This window comes from Phyllobates terribilis, unplaced genomic scaffold (assembly GCF_046119375.1).
Source record: "Phyllobates terribilis strain yellow unplaced genomic scaffold, ASM4611937v1 Scaffold_3__8_contigs__length_932513732, whole genome shotgun sequence".
NCBI lineage: Eukaryota > Metazoa > Chordata > Amphibia > Anura > Dendrobatidae > Phyllobates > Phyllobates terribilis.
The window spans coordinates 877,497,238-877,519,091 of NW_027362763.1; the positions used below are offsets into that span (position 1 = coordinate 877,497,238).

Genomic DNA, 21,854 nt, shown 5'->3' on the forward strand with positions numbered 1-21,854 from the left:
CCCAGGAAGAAGTGGAGGATGAACTGATGGAAGACTCATCAGATGAGGGAGACCTTAATCACATTTCTGTTGTGCGAGGTTGGGGGGAGAGGACAGAGGAAGGAAGCATGATTGTTACCTCACCACCAACACAACAGGGACCTGGTGCTCCTAGATGCGCAAGACACATGAGTGCCTTCTTGCTGCACTACCTGCAACATGACCCTCGAATTGTGAGAATTAGAAATAATCCTGACTACTGGGTTGCCACACTGTTAGATCTCCGGTACAAAAGTAAATTTGCAGAAATTATTTCTGCCATAGAAAGGGATGCATGCATGCAGGAGTATCAGCAGAGACTGTTGCAGAATCTTACATGTGCTTTTCCACAATACACCAGTGGTGCACGTAGTGAATCTCACAGTTCCAACTTGACAACCATGGGACCGTCGAGTGTTCAGCACTCAAACCGTAACAGAAACACAGTATCTGCTGGTAACATCAATTTTGCGGAATCATTTCACCACATTTTTAGCCCATCCTTTGCAAGGCCACAGGAGACAAGAAGTCTGACACATAGTCAACGCCTAGAGACGATGGTACAGGAGTATCTCCAAGTAAACATTGAAGCCATGACTGAGTCACTAGACCCTTGCTCTTTTTGGGCTTCCAATCTGGATAAATGGCCGGAGCTTGCCACTTACGCCTTGGAGATCTTGTCATGCCTTGCAGCCAGCGTTCTGTCTGAACGTGTGTTCAGCGCTGCTGGTGGTGTGCTGACAGATAAGCGCACGCGGCTCTCCACTGATAATGTAGACAGACTCACGTTCATAAAGATGAACAAATCATGGATCCGAAACGACTTTTCTACCCCTGTGTCATCCTGGGGAGAGTAAAAGCTTGATGATTTGTTAAAATCACCTCACCAACCATTTTATGCTTTAGAATTACTAATCATGTTTATTTGTATCTTGGCTGGAAAATAATTTGGGCTTTGTAGCAGTGTGCAGCACTGATTCTATTAGGCCATCTATACTAAGCTCCACCAGATTTAAAATTACTAATCTTGTTTATCTGTATCTTGGCTGGAAAATAATTTGGGCTTTGTAGCAGTGTGCAGTACTGATTCTATTAGGCCATCTATACTAAGCTCCACCAGATTTAAAATTACTAATCATGTTTATCTTTATCTTGGCTGGAAAATAATTTGAGCTTTCTAGCAGTGTGCAGTACTGATTCTATTAGGCCATCTATACTAAGCTCCGCCAGCTTTCAAATTAATAATAATTTTTAGCTGCATCTAGCCCGGAAAATAATTTTGGGTCTCCTAGATGCGCAAGACACATGAGTGCCTTCTTGCTGAACTACCTGCAACATGACCCTCAGATTGTCAGAATTCGAAGTAATCCTGACTACTGGGTTGCCACACTCTTAGATCCCCCACACTCTTCGATCAACCTTTTCATTTTAATAAAGAACAAAATAATTGTTATTTTTGAAATTATAAGCATTAGCAAGTTATTAGAAACTGAAATCAAACAGTTTTCAACTCAAAACTTTATTCTAGTGGATGTTACATTTGCACATAGGACCCCTTGTTCGAAAGGAGCTTCTGAACTGTCTCATTCATTGAATTTGTCAGGTTTTGGATGGTTTCTGCTTCATTTGTTTTGCACGAGGACAGAATACCCTCCCAGAGCTGTTGCTTAGATGTGAACTGCCTCCCGCCATCATAGACACTCCTTTTGATGATGCTTCAGAGGTTCTGAATGGGGTTGAGGTCAGGGGAGCATGGGGGTCACACCATAAGTTTGTCCCCTTTTATGCCCATATCAGCCAGAGATGCAGATGTGTTATGTGCAGCATGAGATGGTGCATTATCATGCATGAAAATGATCTTGCTGTGGAATACACGGTTCTTCTTCTTGAACCATGGCAGGAAGTGCTGTTTGAGAAACTCCACATACATTATGGAGTTCATCTTTACTCCTTCAGGGATCCTAAAGGGGCTGACAATCTCTCTCCCCAAGATTCCAGCCCTAAACATTACTCCACCTCCTCCTTGTTGGCACTGTAGCCGTGTTTGCGTGGGGTGTCCATCAACCAGCCATCCTCCACTCCATCCATCTGGACCATCGAGCGTTGCACGTCCCTCATCAGTGAACAAAACAGTTTTGAAGTCAGTCTTCATGTATTGTTTGGCCCTCTGGAGCCGTTTCTGCTTATGTGCAGTGGATAGAGGAGGTCGACAGGTTGGCTTACGCACAGCTGCAAACCTCTGAAGGACTCTGCATCTTGTGGTTCGGGGGACGTTGGAGGCACCAGTAGCTTCAAAAACTTGTCTGCTGCTATGACAAGGCTTTTTTGCTGCTGCTCTTTTAACCTGACGTAATTGCCTGTAGGAAAGAGTCCTCAATTTTCCCTTATCAGTGTACTGTGAATCAGCTACATACTTCTTGATTGTTTTCCATTTACATGAGGCTGTCCCCAGCTATTCCAGGCCACGAAACCGCCACTTGCCTTTATCCTTTGTTTTTCATCCTTTCGCTCAGGTGTATGGTCAATAGTCAGCTTCACAGGTTTTCCTTTGCGACACAACAGTGCCCAGCAGTCACCAACACTAGCCACAACCAGCTCAATGCCATCGCGCAACAAGGCTACTGTTGCAGTGGTCCCGCTGTTCAACACAGTTGAATTAGGAGAAAGACGAGCCATTTTTGCAAACTCTTTATCAATTTCTAGAAACGCCTTGATCAGCACTTTTTCCATATCTTTCTCCTGTGTAAGGATGTCTGTGATATACTGGGCCATGTATTGGTTGCAGAAGTCAGCCGCTCCAGCACCTGCGTGCCCGTCGTAGATGGCAAAATACAAGACCTCATCGTTTATTTTGGAAAAGTTGAAGTGGTCTTCATTTTCTTTCCTCTTAGATATCTGAGTGGAGCAGCCCACCTTAGACATATTGATTTGAGGTATGATTTTGCCATACTTAATACTGGGCGGAAGCTGAATAGGCTCGTCAATTCGATTGTCTCAGATACCAAAAGAGTCCCAGGTGGCCGGTCGTCCGCTTCCGTCAGGGTCAAACCGTGATGAAAAAGACCTGCGGTTAACGGTGAAGCACTGGCAGGCTGAAGCAACACGGCCGTTATCTTGCAGCACACGCGACGTGAGCAGCGCTCCTCTTCTCACCCGAGACCCTCCATGTCTTACAAATGTAACCAAGATGGCTGTTAACATTCCTCAACTACAAAGGATGTGGGAAGGAAAATAAAACTTCTGGTCTTCAAGAACTTGAAATGGATAAACGGTGATCCGGTGCGCACTGCACTGACGACCCTTCTCTCACTCTCCAAAGCCGCCGGCACACAACGGGTTACAGGCTCTCCTTCTGATCGTTGCAGGGAACTCAGCTCGCAAGTAAAAAAATTTTCAGATACACCTGAAGAAGGCTGCAAACAGCCAAAACGCATTGTGTATATAGGTTTTATTGTTTTATATTAGTGTGAATAATAAAATTTTTTTTTTACTTACGAGCAACCTAAAGTTCCTGCACCGTGATATCACTTGGTGGCAAAGACAGCGCTATCACCTGGTTCTCCCTTTTGGCATCCTCGTTGTGGGATACTCCTGTCTCAGGATTCAATCCCACCTCACCAGGTCGGCCGCAGTCTTTTGCAAATTCATCCATACTACAAGCGGGAGTTGTGCCTCTGCTTGCACAACCGCATCAGGTGAGCAATTTCCTATAGATACTCACCCTTTTAATTGATCAAATCTGACTACGCTTAGATAGCGCCACGTTTTTTCTCCTTTAGGAAATCTATTATCGTTCACATGAAGAACTAATTGGGGTTGAGATGCAAATGATGTCCAAATCAGCCATTATTGATCTAAATTAAATAAATACGATGCATTGGAGGCAAGAAAATGACACACATACAGTGTCTGTCAGTGTACAATTTTTGTCTGCCCTCAGATCCCAAGCAACAAGTATTTTATTACACCCAAAGAAGAAAAGGGATGGCTTAGTACATTATCTAAGGAAAAAGATTGTCTAAGTTGGGAAAAACAAAGTCGTAAATTATGGATTCTGCTGAATTCCTTCAAACTGCTTCTACCCAGCTTTCTATACCTTCTGTAACAAATACAATTTAACCAAAGACACCTCTATATCAGAGACAACTCCCTGTGTTATTTCTTTAATGAATAACACTTTTAAAACTAATACAAACACACAAAATTATCAAAGATATATAAATTGTCGAAATGATAATCAACGCAAAGTATAAAATATTTACCATAGCAATATCTTCCTTTTATTATTATTTACAGACACATTATCCATCAGCTACTTCCCCATGTTATGGGAGCCTGGAGGAGACGAATCCCATTCACCAACGGATACCTTGTTTTCAAATCATGCCTTATATGTTTACTGGAGGAGCTCTGTGATATTTTGCAGTTGTGTTAACTGACGACCTATAATGCTTGATCTTGCGCGTCTCTTTACATAGTGTTGTCATAACAAATATACCAGTTCTAGTGGCTACACAGACTAGTAGTACCAACATTCCCATCTGTAGGATGCCTTACAAAATGCCCATCAGCCACCCACTTATACCCTTGAGCTAATTGGCGGGATTAAGGAATGAGAAGGTAATGTTCCACCAAGAATGCTTGTTTTCATGGTGTTGCCTGTAACCACTTGTCCCTCATTTCTTTAATTATCTCTAACTAAGCTTTTACTTGGAAATTCCCCTTGGGGGTCTATGTAATGGCAACAAGTAGTGCCTATTATCTGACACATCCCACCCTCTTTAACAGTCAAGTAGTCTAGTACTATTGTATGCTGATTAATCACCGCAAAGTTCTGGGCCTGCACTGTATTGGTCTGATTTACTATTCCCAATATTTCCCATATCTGGTCATCTAGTCAGTTGATATCATCAGATTATCCCACATTTGTGTAATGAAAGTGTAAATGAATATACTACTAATTATCCTATTCTCTATTCCCAATTCCACTGTATGAGGTCTATCATTTGGTTTTGCGCAGCTCGTTTATGTAGGGAATGTTTGGGGACACACCATACAAAAGTATGAAGGTAGCAAGCGTAAGGTGTGCTAAGGTGCAGGCTCGTTCTGCACCTGGTGGAAGCCATTTATAGGCCTGGTGACCACATACTAGATATAAATCTTTAAGCAGTATGTAGTGTATGATGTCATTGGATCTCCAAAGACAATGTATATAAGTCAAAAGTCTTTGCATTGGTGGTTTGGCATACCAAGTTCAGTTGTTTTGGAAACCGACCTCACTCCTTCGATATGTCTTAGACTCAAAAGGGTAATCAAATGGGTCAAGTTGTTCGCAAGTCTGGGCAGTATCTGTAAACCACACATCACTATTGTCCAAATATCCATGGTTATTTTTCTGAAAACATCTATCATCACGAATCATGGAAGTGCACTCACACCTTTTCCAGTCATTGGAGAGTGGGCATCACAAGCTTAACTTAAGTTCTTTCATTGGAATCTCACCTACTGGAAACTTTTTAGCCCTGAGTGTTATAAATTTACCTTGAACTACGTCTAGCTCATACCAACGTTTTAAGCTGCCCATGAGATTTATCTATAACCATGGACTCTCCACTCACCACACAATCTGGACCGGAACCACATGGCTGCTGGTGAGGTTTCCTCCGTTCTAATGTGCAGAATCAAAAATCTCTTAGTGGAAACAGCTATAGTTAAAAGCCTAATATGGTGTTAGGGGCACTGCGAGATATGGTATTAGAGGATATTGGGCAACAAGTGCATGTCCAGCAGTTCTTAGGAACTTCTTTAGAGTCCATGTCTCGCAGCAGGACTTGGTGATACTTATCAATCAGTTTGTTGTCCCAGTCCTCTCCTCCTTTATTACCTCATTAAAAGTCAGGGCAAGTGATTCAATTGCCATCAGTATGGTCCAAAAAGGGGCAGGGTATTCATCTTTGCTTGCAGAGGATCAGGGCCTTTTTTGCAGTGGCTGCCGTGGATCCAAGTTTCTTTGCCTTGGAGCTTGACAGAAGTAGTATTGGTCAGTAGTACTTGAAATTGCTCACTGTATCTGGGTTCCAGTGGTCTCCTCATATGTCTCTTGACAACAACCCAGTCTCCTTGTACTAATGTGTGTGTGCTGCTTATGAAGTTGGGGTCTGGGATGGCAGAAATAACATGATTATGAGCAGGGGCATACATAGAAATCATGGGGCCCCATAGCAGAAGCTCTAATTGGGCCCCTTCCAAATAAAAAATAAACAAATATTTGTCTGTGGCACAGAAGAGCAGATCTCACAACTTTTCATCCTTTACATAGTAATTTTCCTCCTGCTGAAGTCCTAGATTCCTCTTTCATTGCCCCATAAAGTATGATGCCAATAAAAGTGCCCCCCAAACACAGTATGATACCCCTGTGGTGCATTCCTCCACATTAGCCTCCACATGCACAATATAATGACCCTATTGTACCCCACTTCAACTCCCAAGGCAAAGTATGGTGACCCTAACACAGTATGATCCCCCAACTGTGACCCTCACACAGCCCTCCAAACAGTATAATGCCCCTCACACAAACCTTCATCGTATAATTGGTTTCATACAGTATAATGGCCCCCACATAGCCCTCAACATATTATAATGGCCCCACATAGCCTTCCATATTGTATAATACGCCACCTATAATCCTCCATATAGTATAATGCGCCCCCCATAATCCTCCATATAGTATAATGAACTTCCCATGGTCCTCCATAGAATATGACGCACTCCCCATAGTCCTCCATACATTATATTACACACCCCATAGGGTAAAATGCAGCCCACATATAGTATAATGCACCCTACAGTCCTGCAGTATTATGGGCACCTCGTACTCACTGATTTAAAAATACTGTATATTTTAAATAAGCCGACCCGAGTATAAGCCGAGGCCCTTAATTTTATCACAAAAAAAATAGAAAAACGTATTGACTTGAGTATAAGCCTAGGGTGGGAAATGCAGCAGATGCTGGTAAATTTCGCCATACTGGTACGTATGGCACCCCTCATCCCCCAATCCTGGTACGTATGGCACCCCTCATCCGCTAATCCTGGTACGTATGGCACCCCTCATCCCCCAATGCTGGTACGCATGGCACCCCTCAGCCCCCAATCCTGGTACGCATGGCAACCCTCATTCCCCAATGCTGGTACGCATTTCCCACTCATCCCCCAATCCTAGTACACATGGTACCCCTCATCCCCCAATCCTGGTATGCATGGCCCCCTTATCCCCCAATCCTGCTATGCATGACTCCTCATCCCCCAATCCTGGTATGCATGGCCTCCTCATCCCCCAATCCTGGTATGCATGGCCTCCTCATCCCCCAATCCTGGTATGCATGGCCCCCTCATCCCACCAATCCTGGTATGCATGGCCCCCTCATCCCCCCAATCCTGGTATGCATGGCCCCCTCATCCCCCCAATCCTGGTATGCATGGCCCCCTCATCCCCCCAATCCTGGTATACATGGCCCCCTCATCCCCCCCAATCCTGGTATGTGTGGACCCCTCATCCCACAATCCTGGTATGTGTGGACCCCCCTCATCATCCAATCCTGGTATGTGTGGCCACCTCATCCCCCAATTCTGGTATGTGTGACACCCTCATCCCCCAATCCTGATATGTATGGCCTCCTCATTCCTCAATCCTGGTATGTGTGGGCACCCTCATCCCCCAATCCTGGTATGCATGACCCCCTCATTCCCCCAATCCTATGTAAGATGGTTGCCGGACATGTCCTTGACCGGAGATATGTATCGCAGAGGTTGGCAGCTTTAGTGATGTAAAATAGGGAAAACATGCTCCAGCACACATAGTGCTGAGAGGGTTAATTGGGCGTATCAGGGACGGTTTTTATGAGCAGTCATAAGAGACGGGTGGGATTGGCTGCTCACATATCCCCACCCCCAGGGGTTGTGTATAAAATGGATTTCAGTGTCTGTGGCTGGAGGTGTGGAGACCTCCAGCGTGTCTCTGCTACAGGATACTGGTAGCCCGCAGCACTGTATGGACTGTTTTGCTTGTTTTGTTACTTTGTGCCGGACAAGGATGTGTTTCATTTACCTGGAGAGTGCGGTTTATGAAGTCCGAATAAACCGCCTTGGACATTTTTAAACAAACTGATTCCTGTGATTATCTTGAAAGCAGCAGAGTGAGCACCAACCACCTTTCAATTGGTGCTAGAAGTGCGGTCAGGATTCCAGGAAAAACGTGTACCTGCCACAGAGATTGGTGGATGTCCTGGGTAAAGGCCGCCAGCCAGCCAGAGATGATCGGCACCATGGAGGTGCTGCTCAAACATCTGCTGCAAAGCCAACAACAGCAGCACCAGCAGTACTTGCAGAGCCAGCAGAGCCTGCAACAGCAGCACCAGGAGCAGCAACAGATGCAGCAAGAGACTAATAAACTCCTGGTGCAGCAGATTCAGCAGCAACAACGGCAGATGGATCTTCTAGCGGGGGAAGTTCGCAGAAGAGAGGCCGCCCCTCCTCCAACTCCAGGTGATGATTCGCACGTCAGGAAGACGGTAAGAACAGCATTGCAAAAGATGACTCCGGGTAATGACATCGAGGCATTCCAGACGGTCTTTGAGAGGGTGGCGGTGCAGGAGAGATTGCCCCCAGAGCAGTGGGCGGAGGTGCTGGCGCCATATTTAATGGGCAAGCTGCAGAAAGCCTATTATGACCTGACCCTGCAGGAAGCAAAGGAGTATGTTAAATTAAAAACAGAAATTTTGGCGCATGAGTGACTCTGACTGTCAGGGTGCATTGAGTGCACTGCTGGGCCTATTGCAGTGACAAACCTCCCCGGTCCCAGATGTACGACCTCATGCACCTGGTTCAAAAGTCGTTGCAACCTGAATCTTCCTCCCCAGCACAAATGGTGGAAAGAGTCGTCATGGACAGATTCATCCACTTCCTTCCTAGGTCGGTGCAAGCCTGGGTTTCCCAGGGAGATCCCCAAATTGCTGATGACCTGGCGGGGTTGGTGGAAAGGTACCAGGCGGTAGAAAGCTCCTTGGGAAAACCCAGGGTCGTAGCGTCTCCATACTGGGGTTCGCAAAAGGGGGTGGATACCCAAAAGAGGGGAACTAGAGCCACGTCTGAGGGTCGCCCTAGAGCCCAGGAGGGGTCTGAGTTGCTGCCAAAGGTCCCGTCCCATAATATAGTATGTTGGCGATGACACACCCCAGGTCACATAGCAACCCGGTGCCCCATGACAGCTGAGCCTATGGACTGCAGCTCAGGATGGCATTGCTCATATTTTGCATATCCTGCCTGCAGTGCTGTCCCTCAACCAGGCGAGGGACCGCAGGCTTGCCTCGTGTCGGTGAATGGTATGCAAGTAACTACTCTGCTAGACTCGGGGAATAACCCTAGTACAGGCCACAGTTCCTCATCAGCTGGTTCCGTGGAAAAGGTTGGCATCCGTTGTATCCATGGGGACGCTAAGAACTACCGAGTGGTCATAGACAGAAACGGTGGCAACGAGTCCCATGAGGTCGGCGTAGTCAAAGATCTGTTGCACCTTTGATAATAGAGTGGGACTTTGCCTTGTTCTGGGACTTGTGAGAGAGTGGGAGGAAGTCGGGTTGTCCAGGCAACAACCGAGTCGGCGCTGACGAAACCTCATCACAGGCCTCAGCCGACGAGTTTCCCTTTTGTGTGCTTGTTGGGAATGAGGATGAGGCTGCATCCCTAGAGGCCAATATCCCTGAGCTGGAGGTGTCCGGGGGAAACTTTGGAACAGCCCAGCTCAGGGACTTAACTCTAAAAGAGGCATTTAATAATGTAACTGTTCTTAATGGTGTTGCTCAAGAGCCGGGGGCTGACACCCGATATCCGCACTTTGCCATAAATGGGGAGTTACTATATCGGGTCACCAAGCTCAGAGGGGAGGTAATTTAGCAGTTACTAGTGCAAGGGCCCTACAGACGCAGGGTGTTAGATATGGCCCATGTGCATGTCGTGGGTGGTCATCTGGGGGTCAAAAAAAAAAAACAGGAAAGGGTCCTCCAGAGGTTCTACTGACCTGGGTGTCACAGAGAGATTGTGAGTTATTGTAGGTCGTGTCCCACCTGTCGGCTGACCTCCCCGGTTGCTCACTTCCGTAGCCCCTTAGTACCTCTGCCTGTCATTGAGATCCCATTCGAGCGCATCCCCATGGATCTAGTGGGACCCCTGGTCAAGTCCGCCAGAGGACATAAGTACATCCTGGTCATACTGGACTATGCTACACGGTATCCAGAGGCTGTGCCACTACGAAACTCCTCCTCCAATTGTATAGCCCGGGAGTTGGTCCATATCTTTTCCAGGACGGGGTTGTCTAAAGAGATTCTAACAGACCAAAGGACTCCATTTATGTCAAAGATGATAAGGGAGTTGTGCAGGATCCTGAAAATCACACAACTGCGGACTTCAGTCTACCATCCACAGACGGACGGCTTGGTGGAAAGGTTCAACAAAACCTTGAAGGCCATGTTAAAGAAGGTCGCAGAGAAGGATGGCCGAGAGTGGGACTGCCTACTGCCGTACCTTCTTTTCTCCATCAGACAGGTACCACAGTCCTCCACTGGATTTTCCCCTTTTGAGCTGCTGTATGGCCGGCACCCCGATGAACTCCAGGATGTAGCAAAGGAGACCTGGGAGGCTGAGTCTACACTACACTGGAGTGTAGTCAAACATGTGGCACAGATGCAAGAGAGGATTCCAGAAATAATGCTCATTGTGAAAGAACACCTCCTCAAAGCACAAGAGGCACAGTCAAGGGTATACAATAGGTCGGCGATGGTGAGACACTTCAACCCTAGAGATCGGGTACTGGTGCTGGTACCTACAGTGGAGAGCAAATTCCTGGCCAAGTGGCAGGGTCCCTATGAAGTGGTTGAAAAGGTTGGCAATGTCAACTATAGGGTCCACCAACCTGGGAGAAGGAAGCCCTACCAGGTGTACCACGTCAACCTGATAAAGACATGGCGAGAAAGAGAGCCCGAGGAAGCTCCGTGTTTGGTGGCGAAACCAACGTGGGAGACGTCAAGGTGGCAGAGTCACTGTCACGTGTCCAGAAGCAACAATGCCAAGAGTGGCTGCAACAGAACAAGGACCTGTTCTCGGATCTACCTGGGTGTACTAGAACATGAGGTGCATATGGAGCCTCATGTCCGAGTGAACCTGAAGCCGTATCAGATTCCCAAAGCCCGCCAAGAGGTAATATCGAAGGAAGTGAAGCCGATGCTAAGTCTGGGAGTAATTGAAGAATCCAAGAGTGGCTGGTCCAGTCCCATAGTCTTGGTGCCGAAACCAAATGGATAATGGCGGTTTTGAAATGACTATAGGAAACTAAATGAGGTCTCTAAGTTTGATTCATACCCAATGCCCAGGGTAGATGAACTAACCGAAAGGCTAGGGCAGGCCAGGTACATCACCACCCTTGACCTCACAAAAGGGTATTGGCAAATTCCTATGGCCCAAGATGCCAAGGAGAAGACAGCCTTTTCAACTCCAGATGGGTGTTTCCAGTACACCAAGATGCCGTTTGGGCTGCAAGGGGCTCCAGCTACCTTCCAGAGAGCCATGGACCGGATCCTAGCATCCCACAAGAAATATGCAGCGGCTTACCTGGATGATATCGTGATCTACAGCCAGGATTGGGGAAGCCATCTGAGCAAAGTCCAGGCATAATTCAATGCTCTACGGAAGGCTGTGTTTTCCATCAACCCGAAAAAATGTGCCATGGGCATGGAGGAAGCCAAGTATTTGGGCTGTGTCGTGGGCAGAGACATGATCAAGCCTCAAATAAATAAAATTGATGCGATCCAGGGTTGGCCACAACCTCTCTAAAAAAAACAGGTCAGAACGTTCCTGGGTATCGTGGGCTACTGCCGGTTCATCCCCAACTTTACCATAGTAGCCGCCCCTTTGACAGACCTCCTTAAAGGGACAAAGTCGGCTATGGCTAATTGGTCTCCAGAAGCGGAGATAGCTTTCCAGGAACTAAAGCAGGCTCTATGTAAACAGCCAGTGCTGGTGGCTCCGGATTTCTCAAAGGAGTTTGTGGTCCAGATGGACGCGTCAGATGTTGGACTGGGTTCTGTCCTATCATCACATTGCATATCGCCTAGAAAGTAGTGGGAAGGTGGAGCGCCTTAATGGTACTCTGAAAATAGAAATTCAGAAGTGCATGGAAGAAACACATGGGTTCTGGGTATTTTGCTTGACCATTGCCATTGCATTCAGTGAGGGGTAGAGAGAAGCTGTCCCCATATGAAATACTGTTTCGTAGTGTCCCTAAAACAGGGTTGTATTTCTTCACAGCAGCTGCAAGTCTCCTACGATCCCCCTCATTGAATATGTCTTAGAGTTGCACAAGCATCTGACAGCTACTCATAATCAGACCATGGCACTGCTATGGGACCCGTGAGCTGGGGAGGGCCCCGAAGCAGCAGGGGAACGAGGAGAATAGGTGAGTATTGGGGGGTAGGGAGGTTGCGGCGGCGGAGGTGTGGGACACACGCAGTAGCTGCTGCTGCAGCTACCACGTGTGCCCGCTGCTAAAGGGACATGAATTTTCCCTCTTCTCTACTCCCATGGGTGTGGAGAAGAGGGAATATGCATTCTCTTAAGTAGTGGGCACGGAGGAGCACTGAGCCGCGGCTCCTGCTGTCAGTGCCCGCTACTAAAGAGAATGCATATTCACGCTTCTCCACGCCCATAGTCCAAGTGTGGAGAAGAGTGAATGTGCGGGCAGCAGCAGCTCACTTCGGCATCTGAGAGCGCGCGCTGCTCAGATGCCGACATGAGCTGCCTGGCAGACAAGACTGGCGCTGGAGCAGAGGTGAGGAAGGAAGTGGGGTATAAGTGTTTATGTTTTTTTATGTGTAAAGTGATTGGGACACACATACCAGGATTGGGGGATGAGGTGGCCCACACATACCAGGATTGGGGGATGAGAGGGCCCACACATACCAGGATTGGGGAATGAGGGGGCCCACACATACCAGGATTGTGGGATGAGGGGGCCACACATACCAGGATTGGAGGATGAGGGGGCCCACACATACCAGCATTGGGGGATGAGGGGGCCCACACATACCAGGATTGGGGAAATGAGGGGGCCCACACATACCAGGATTGGGAGATGAGGGGGCCCACACATACCAGGATTGCAGTATGAGGGGGCCCATACATACCAGGATTGGAAGATGAGGAGGCCTTGAATACCAAGATTGGGGGATGAGGGGGCTACACATACCAGGATTGGGGGATGAGGGGGCCCACACATACTAGGATTGGGGGATGATGGGGCCACACATACCAAGATTGGGGGATGAGGGGACCCACACATACCAGGATTGGGGGAATGAGGGGGCTCACACATAACAGGATTGGGGGATGAGGGGGCCATGAATACTAGGATTGGTGGGATGAGGGGGCCATGCATACCAGGATTGGGGGATGAGGGGGCCCCACATACCAGGATTGGGGGATGAGGAGGCCCATGCATACCAGGTATGAGGGAATGAGGGGGCCATGCATACCAAGTGTAAAGGGGTTGGTACTCACTCAGCCGCTTTCAAGGTAATCACAGGAGTCAGTTTCTTTAAAAATGTCCAAGGCGGGTTTATTCGGACTTCATAAACCGCACTCTCCAGGTAAATGAAACACAGCCTTGTCAGGCACAAAGAAACAAAACAAGAAAAACAGTCCATACAGTGCTGCGGGTTCGCCCGTTACCAGTCAGTGTCTTGTAGCAGAGACATGCTGAAGGTCTCCACACCTCTAGCCACAGACACTGAATGAGACACTCGGTCTCCATTTTATACACACGCCCTGGGGATGGGGATATGTGAGCAGGCAATCCTACCCGTCTCTTATGACTGCTCGTACAAACCGGCCCTGATATGCCCAATTAACCCTTTCAGCACTATTTGTGCTGGAGCATGTTCTCCCGGTTTTACATCACTGAAGCTGCCAACTTCAGCAATACATATCTCCCGTCAAGGACATGTCTGGCAGCCATCTTACATACCCCCCCTCTGCCCAAAGCCGTGGGGCTTGGCACCTTCCGCTAATAAACAATGAACGCTCGACAATGCATCAGCATTTGCATGTAGTTTCCCGGGCCTGTGCTCTACACGGAAGCTAAAATTCTGAAGGGCTAAGAACCACCTGATCACTCAAGCATTGTTCCCTTTCTTTTCACTCATCCACCTTAGTGGGGCATGGTCTGACACAAGCCTGAACTTCTTGCCTAAGAGGGAGTACCTTAGGGTGTCCATGGCCCACTTAATGGCCAAACATTCCTTCTCCACTATGGAGTAATTTTTCTCACAGAATGTCAGCTTCCGGCTTAAATACATTATGGGGTGCTCTTCCCCATTCACCTCTTGTGAACATGGAAAGCCAAAATCAATCAAAATTGGCCATGATTCGTTTCTAGTGATGAGCGAGCACTAAAATGCTCGGGTACTCGTTGCTCTTGTCGAGCAAATTGGAAAACTCGGGTGCTCGATCCGAGCAATGAGCCCAATGGAAGTCTATGGGAAACTCGAGCACTTTTCAGGCGGCTACACACGGCGGTCTGCAGAGGGCCTAAAAATTGCCCAAATCGATGGGAACAGTGCTCAAATGACATGGGAACAGCATGGGGAAGACCCCTGGAAACATCTCTGACTCCAAGATCACTGCTGTCAACAACGTGGTCAGAGTATTGCGCCACTTTTACGGACTCATAATAAAACATACAAAAATGAAACCAAAATGGATTTTCCTGGGAAATATGTTAAGGAACATCCTTTCGAGGGTAATGACTTGTATATAAGGCAAAATAAATAACCAAAAACAAAAATACTCCTCTACACTTAGGGCTATGTTCACACGTAGCGTTTTTGATGCGTTTTTGCACTTTTGCATTGCTTTCAACCAAGACAAATGCATTCACCAGGAAATGTCATTTTAACATTTTACAACCTTATCTGGCCATGTGGTGTGTGACACATCATCAGACACATGCATACAGTGCTGAAAAGACATGGAAACAGCATGGGGAAGACCTCTGGAAGCATCTCTGACTCCCAGGTCACTGCCTAAAAGTGTGCCCATCATAAGTGATCCTTGGCGCAGGTGCGGTGGACAAGCAGAGCAGAGCAAAACCGCAGGTGCGGTAGACAGGCAGAGCAGAGCAAAACCCGCAGATGCGGTAGACAGGACAGGACTCTGTTCACATGGAACAGACTGGAAAACACAAGAAGATAGCTGGAACACAGGAGTTAGATACGGAGGCAGGGAAACAGACCGAGCAGAACCAAGGTACTTGCAATGAAGTAGCGAGTGGACACAAAACTCACAAACAGAAGTACAGAGACAACAAGTTGGAGTTAAGTGCAGGTTCAGATACTGCAGGAAAAGGGAAAGGTAGAGACATAGAGACAAACAGGTAACGGACTAGGACACTGTTCAGACAAGATCTGAACCAGGAACAAGATACAGGAACGAGCTGGGAACTCAGCCCCCAGGGTGGCGGAAACTGACTAGAAGTCACAAGTACAGGTAACAGGCCTGGGTATACAGCCCCCAGGGTGGCAGAAACAGATTAGATACAGGACAGGACCTGGCAACTCAGTTACAAGAAACAAACAGATGGAAAGTGTTGCTCAGGCCCCTCCTACTAGGTGGAGGGGCTATAAGTATCCAGTGACTCACAGCAATAGGCTGGGGAAGCATTAGAACTGCACACACTGTAGCTTTAAGAATCAGGAAGCAACAGGGCCTCCACCCTAAGCCAGCAGACAAGAGACATACAAACAGCAGGTACTGGAGTAAAATGTGCAGCCTGGCCTGATAGGTAAGATTGCGGTCTTGCATGGTGGGAGGTGGTAAGCCATGCAAGCACGCCGCCAGGGATGATACAGTACCCCCCCTTTACGCCCCCTCTTCTTCAAGCCTTCTTCAGGCCTTCAAGGCCTTTTAAGCTTGTGGAGGCGGAAACTTTTCATAACCTCATGCCGGTGGCGGCCGGGTGTCCATACTCGGTCCCCAGCCGCCACTATATTTCACGGTATCACCTCCGCCTTTCACAAGCACGGGTCCCACAACATTACCCGTGCCCTCCCCAGTGCACTTACTGGGAAGAACCGCCTAACCACAAACATGTGGACAGGTGAATGTGGCCAGGGACGGTATGGAGCCAGTCCACAACTTATTTTGCTGAGAGTTGTATTTAGCTCAGTGAAAGGACTGGCATAGAGGGAAACCATATCTACCCTGTGTGTCATTTCTCCCAGGAAGTCCTCTAAAGCTGCTTGCACTTGAAATGTGGCATGAACATTACTGCTGGTTCTTTTCTGTGGGAATTTGCTTGCCTCCTACCAGCCTGGAATATTTCCAGCAAACTATGGTACAACGCCATGGTATTAGCACTGCCCCCAGTATCAGTAGCGAAGCCATCCCCAATTTCCTTCTCAGGAATTTTATTTGGTAGACTGAGTGGCTGCCCAAATACATTTTCTCACAAAGGAGCTGAAGATAGAGTGGCAGTAGGTGCAAGTTTCTCCAGCCTGTTAGATATTAGAGGGTGAACGGCAGCACATTGGATCAGTGGTTAACACTGAAGCCTTGCAGCCCTGGGATCCTGGGTTCAAATCCCAGCAAGGACAACATCTGCAAGAACTTTATATGTTCACCCTGTGTTTGCGTGTGTTTCCTCCTCAGTAAAAATAGAGTGTCTGGGAACCTTCCCACACACTTTTCTTAGCAACTTAGCTTCTCGGCAGGGTTGAACGTTCCCACCAGAGTCTGCTATACAGTTATAGGGTATGCAGTGAGTCCAACGGCTGACGAATTTTAGGAAAAACCCCACTAAGAATTTAAAGACACATAGAGCAGGGCCACAGTAACAAGGTACTACATGTTCCCATTAGAAAGGAGAGGGTCTGCTATACAGTTATAGGGTATACAGTGAGTCCAACGGCTGACCAATTTAAGGAAAAAGCCCACTAAGAATTTAAAGACACATAGAGCAGGGCCACAGTAACGACAAATTCCCATTAGAAAGGAGAGAGTTTCCCATAGTGTTGGCCTATGCAGTGAATGCAAGGGCTGCCAAAAATTTGGAGGCACTTCAATGACCTTTGGAAGAGACGTGGAGGAGGGCTTCATAAAAAAATGTTCCCATTAGAAAGGAGCGGGCCTCCTATGCTTGTAATGCCCATGTACTAAGTGTATGGGCTGATAAACATTTACCCCTGGGGGGTATACATGAACATACTGTAGAAAAAAAAATTTTTACGGGCATCATAAACACCCTTTAAAAAAATTATGTGGGTGTTGCATCACAGACCACGGTCACCATGGTGATATGGTGGTGGAAGATGAGGAGAAGGAGGAGGACAAGAGCAAATAGACAAAATCAGGAAGCGTATACCCATGTGTGGGTGTGAAAAGGTGCATAAGAATACACCTCCCAAGAAAAGACACTGGATTTGAATTTATGTTATGCTGCTATCATTCGGTGGTGTTGAGAAGTCTGGCCCAATCTAGCCCTTGTAATTTTTATAAGAGTCAGCCTGTCAGCATTTTCAGTTGACAGGTGGATGCGCTTATCAGTTCTAATTCTACCAGCGGCACTAAAAACCCGCTCTGATAAAACGCTGGCAGCAGGGCAGGCCAGGACCTCCAAGGCGTAGAGAGCCAGTTCATTCCACGTATCCAGCTTGGATACCCAATAATTATAAGGCACAGAGGAATCACGGAGGACGTTGGTACGGTCGGCAAGGTACTCCCTCAGCATCTTCCCAAACTTTGCACTCCTTGTGAGAGTACCCCGCGCCTCAGGGCCTGTGCGATTGGAGGGACTGAGAAAACACTCCCAGAACTTTGACAGTGTTCTCCTGCCTCTGCTGGATTGAAGTTGTGTCTCTCTCGCCTGTACTCCTTGGTTGTCCAACAAAGTGTGCCCTCTGCCGCCAGCGTTTTCAGATGGGAATTTTTTTAATAGTTCCACAACAAGGGCCTTCTAGTACAGCCCCATTTTTGTAGACCTGTCCGCCTCAGGAATAAGAGATATAAAGTTCTCATTGTAGCATGGGTCTAGAAGTGTCACCAACCAGTAATGACTGTCATCCAAAATTTTGAGAACGCGAGGGTCATGGGAAATGCAGCGTATCATAAACTCAGCCATGCATGCCAGACTACTAACAGGCAAGACTTCCGTGTCCTCACCATGAGGATGACTGACCATGCTCCTCTCCTCCTCCTCCTGCTCTCTGTTCTCTGGCCATCCATGCTGAACAGACGGTATGACAGCTGTGCAGGTAGTACCGCCTATAGTGCATTAAACTAGCTCCTGTCCTTCCTCCTCCTCCTCTTCCTCATTGTCACCCAATCCACGTTGGGATGAGATGAGGCTTGGCTGTGTGTAATCACCCTGTATGGTTTCTTGCTCCATCTCATCGTGCTCTGCCTGCAATGCATCCTCTTTGATTGTGAGCAGAGAGCATTTCAGAAGACAGAGAAGCGGGATGGTGATGCTAATTATGGCGTCATCGCCGCTCACCATCTTGGTGGAGTCCTCAAAGTTTTGGAGGATGGTACATATGTCTGACATCCATGTCCACTCCTGAGGTCTTATGTGTGGAGTCTGAACTGAATACCGACGGCCTTGTTGATGCTGGTACTCAACAACTGCCCTCTTCTGCTCACAAATCCTTCCCAACATCTGCGGGACCTAGGGCCCTCAATCCTTGGCGTCGGGAGGACGTGTTCCGTCCCAAGGTCCGACGAGGTCGCGGCTTCCACTATATTAACCAAGTGTGCCGTCAGCGAGATGTACCATCCCTGCCCACGAGCACTTGTCCACGTGTCCATGATTAGGTGGAATTTCCCAGTAAATGCGTTGTTGAAGACACGGCTAATGTTTTGGGACACGTGCTTGTTTAATGCAGGGACGGCACACCGGGAGAAATAGTGGCGGCTGAGGACCGAGTACCAAGGGACAGCCGCCCATTTTAAATGGAGGACAGCATCTTCCACGCTCACTACAAATGACTGAGTTTGGAGCGAACTTATATGTGATCCGTGTGATGTAGAAAACAGAGTTTTAAATACATGGCCTGTAGGTAAGTAGTTTGACCAGCAAACTACTGTGAATTGCTTCACTGACACACTAAAGGAATTTTTTAATGGAGGCCAGAAATGGCAGTATTTTCTGACAATGTATATGTAATCCGTGTGATGGAGAAAACAGAGTTTTAAATACCTGGCCTTTAGCTAAGTAGTTTGAACAGCAAACTGCTGTGAATTGCTTCAATGACACACTAAAGGAATTTTTTACTGGAGGCCAGAAATGGCAGTATTTTCTGACAACGTATATGTGATCCGTTTGACGTAGAAAACACAGTTTTAAATAGCTGGATTTCTAGCGCTTTAATATGGAAAGGACCTGGCTGTATTCTGCAGTGCCAACAAGCAAATGGCGCAGAAAAAATGGTGTTCTCTGGATTGCTTTTTAATCAAATAATGAGGATTAAGATCCAAAGAAAAGTATTCCTGGCCCCTGAGACCTGGGCCTTTGTATAGAAATATCTAACAGCAGCAGAAGGCAGAATTGGAATGGAGCCTTTTGTGCTTTATGCACTGCAGTCTGCTATATACACTGCCTGCCTATACACCCTGCCTGCCTGATATCTCTGCAGATGGATTAGTCTTCAGAAGGACTGTTTGTTAAGATGGATATGTGTAATGTACGGTTTTTCTCCCTACACTACCTTATACACAAGCAAATCTCTCCCTGACGCAGCAGCACCTCTCCCTACACTGTCTGATCCGGAGTGACTTTGACGAGCATTGCGGCGCCAGGTCTGATACACACCTGATGACGCTGTGCGGCCAGCCAATCACTTTAATGCCCACAACCAACATGGCTACGGCATTCCAGTGCATGGCAGGCAATCCCTGCATGTTCATTGGCTCTCTAAAGAGCTCCAAACATGCAGGGAGGGGACCCGAGTTCCCGCCCGAGCAGCCCGGAATTACTTGGCGAGTGCCGAGCATCTCGAGCAGTGAGATGCTTGGGCGAGCACCGAGCAGTAGCGAGCATGATCGCTCATCACTATTCATTTCATTAATTACCCTGTAAAGTGAGTACCACTGTTTCTCTCTATAGTTTTTTTGTTTGAAACCACCTCACTGATAACAATTTTTTTTTTATTTGGTCACGGCCCAAGTGTCAGGCCACCTTTGGAAGAGATTGATGCATATCAGGACATATTCATAAGTACCCACCTAAATGTAGTCCACCTGCAATCTCGGAAACGGGTAATCTGGTTTTGGTGTGCATTTTGTGGGACTCGAATAAACACAAAAACGAGACATAAGTTGATATTCAGGAACCCTTGGGTGCACCAGTTTTGTAACAGCACTGCACACATAACATCCTTTGAGTTGTGCACTGGGAAAATGTGCTAGGGCAGTCATAATGGGTAACAGGCAATGTGGGAGGAAAATCCTGTTTTTTTTCCTCCCACACCCCTGACAACAACTATTCGGCAGCCGTTTAGACCCATGTGCTTTGTCAATGTGGGTAGGCTGGGTCTGGAAGATCTGCAGTAGTTTGATAAGCGGCCACTGAGGTCAGTGCAGTAACAGTCTCCTCTGTTAAAAGGGGCTTTCCATACTTTTGGTTACTGGGTCCCCTGAGGTAGCTGTGTCTGATATGGCCAATGTTCCTGTCAGAGGTAGTCTCGCTGCTTTCTTAGCTGCCTGGTCAGCCAAGGCATTCTGTACTGCAAGGGGAGATTGTTCCCGTGTGTGCTGGTGGCTGCCCTTTGGGGAAGAGTGAGTGCTGTAACTAGCTGCTCTACCACCTGATGGGTTTGCCAGCAGAGGCCAGAAAATTACGGCTCCGCCAAATGGCGCCAAAATCATGTGTGACTCTTTAAAACATATCTTGAGATGGAAAATACATTAATCTCTTTACCTTTTCCCAGATTGCATGCTGCAGCAAGTTCCTTCAGCTCAATCTGTTGGGCAGAGCAGCTGGAGGGGAGTGGTACATGCCTTACCATTGAGGAATACTGCATACCCGGTGATTAATCATTCTTTAACGTTGTTCCAAGCTCTGGAACCATCTACAAAATACTCAGCAGAGGTGTCAGTGAGTGGTACATAAGTGATTTTTAACAAGCCTTTTGTTTCTGCTTCCATCAATGACTGACAGTCATGTTCATGTGTCAATGTTAAACTAAGTTTTCTCATCTGCTAGTTTGAAAAACAGGGGCAGGTTTTGGCTCACAGTCCCTCCCGCTTTCCAATTCTGATATTCCTCTCCCTTTTCTAAATCCACTGGATTTAGAATATTACTAGTGATGGGCGAGCACTAAAATGCTCGGTTACTCGTTGTTTGAGTCGAGCAAATTGGAATGCTCGAGTGCTCGGACCGAGTAACGAGCCCAATATAAGTCTATGGGAAACTCGAGCATTTTTCCGGCGGCTTCCGCCCGGCGGTCTGCAGAGGGGCTAAAAATTGCCCAAATCGATAGGAACAGTGTTCAAATGACATGTGGACAGCATGAGGAAGACCCCTGTAAGCATTTCTGACTCCCAGGTCACTGATGTCAACAACATTGTCAGAAGTATTATGCCACTTTTACGGAATCACAATAAAACATACAAAAACGAAACCAAAATGTATTTAGTAATGTGGCCTGTGGGGCATTGGCTGCATATTTGCGCTTGCGTTCCAAGGAGTGTGGTAGGGACAACTGAACACTGCGCTGGGGCAAGGACGTGGACGTGCT

At 47.4% G+C, this 21,854-nt stretch overlaps 1 pseudogene; it reads right to left on the reverse strand.

Moving 5' to 3' along the window:
- Positions 1-2,424: 2,424 nt before the first annotated feature.
- Positions 2,425-3,389, reverse strand: LOC141258643 (protein phosphatase Mn(2+)-dependent 1K pseudogene; annotated as a pseudogene).
- Between the last annotated feature and the right edge of the window lie 18,465 nt (positions 3,390-21,854).